Source organism: Volvox carteri (genome assembly GCF_000143455.1).
Source record: "Volvox carteri f. nagariensis unplaced genomic scaffold VOLCAscaffold_69, whole genome shotgun sequence".
Taxonomy (NCBI): domain Eukaryota; kingdom Viridiplantae; phylum Chlorophyta; class Chlorophyceae; order Chlamydomonadales; family Volvocaceae; genus Volvox; species Volvox carteri.
The window spans coordinates 111271-112118 of record NW_003307612.1 but is presented as its reverse complement, the minus strand read 5'-3'; the positions used below and the strand labels follow the sequence as shown (position 1 = coordinate 112118).

At 59.3% G+C, this 848-nt stretch overlaps 1 protein-coding gene across 1 annotated transcript in view; it reads left to right on the top strand.

The window, feature by feature from the left end:
- Positions 1–848, top strand: part of VOLCADRAFT_98179 (uncharacterized protein) — a gene marked incomplete at both ends in the record, with an annotated part of 10500 nt that overhangs the window by 5003 nt on the left and 4649 nt on the right. The gene's annotated exons all lie outside the window — the stretch shown is intronic.

The following is an 848-nucleotide window of genomic DNA, read 5'->3' as shown; positions in this document are numbered from 1 at the left end:
GGCGGGTGGGAGGGTGTATCTGTGTGTGTATTGGAAAGGGCGGCCTTGTGGAGTACGTGCGTGTTACGGAGGGGGGAATGGAATGCGGATGGATGGGGGGCCGGGTAGGGGGGTTTAAGGCGAACCACTGGCGAATGGAGCCAAGGTGAGAAAGGGGGGGAGGTTAGTAGAGTGAAGAAGGAATTCCTTCTCCCGGCATTGTTCAGGTCGTACCGAATATTCTGTACGTCCGTCTGTTTGTCGTGTCCTCCCTTTTCCCCCTCCCCTTTCCGAAAAAGAAAAAAGACCTTTTGGGCACCGTACGGCACCAGCTCACTTCCCTTCCCACTTTCTCGCACATGAATATGTTACAGATTGGGCCAGATGCCACTGTGGCCACTTGAACACATATTCTCGCATATAATTACCCCCCACACGCACTCACACGCACTCACACGCACTCGTTCGTGGTTCTTCTTTCCCCACCCACCCACCCACGCCGGGATAAAGGTACTTGAGCTTTTAATTCCGTTGTCGGCTTCCACCTCCTGTGCCTCCACGTGTCTTTTCCGTACAACAGTATAACACCCGGCGTTATCTGCCCCATTATCCTCCCTTCCTATCTCACCGCCCACCCTCTCCTCCACCACCCTCTCCTCCCCCACCCTCTCATCCCCCACCCCCTCCTCCGCCACCCTCTCCTCCCCCACCCTCTCCTCCCCCACCCTCTCCTGCCCCACCCCCTCCTCCCCCACCCTCTCCCCCCCCACCCTCTCCCCCCCCACCCTCTCCCCCCCCCCCCCTCCTGCCCAAACCCGTGTGGGCCCCAGGTGGACGAGGACATGATGGGCGAGTTGCGGTCCATCAAG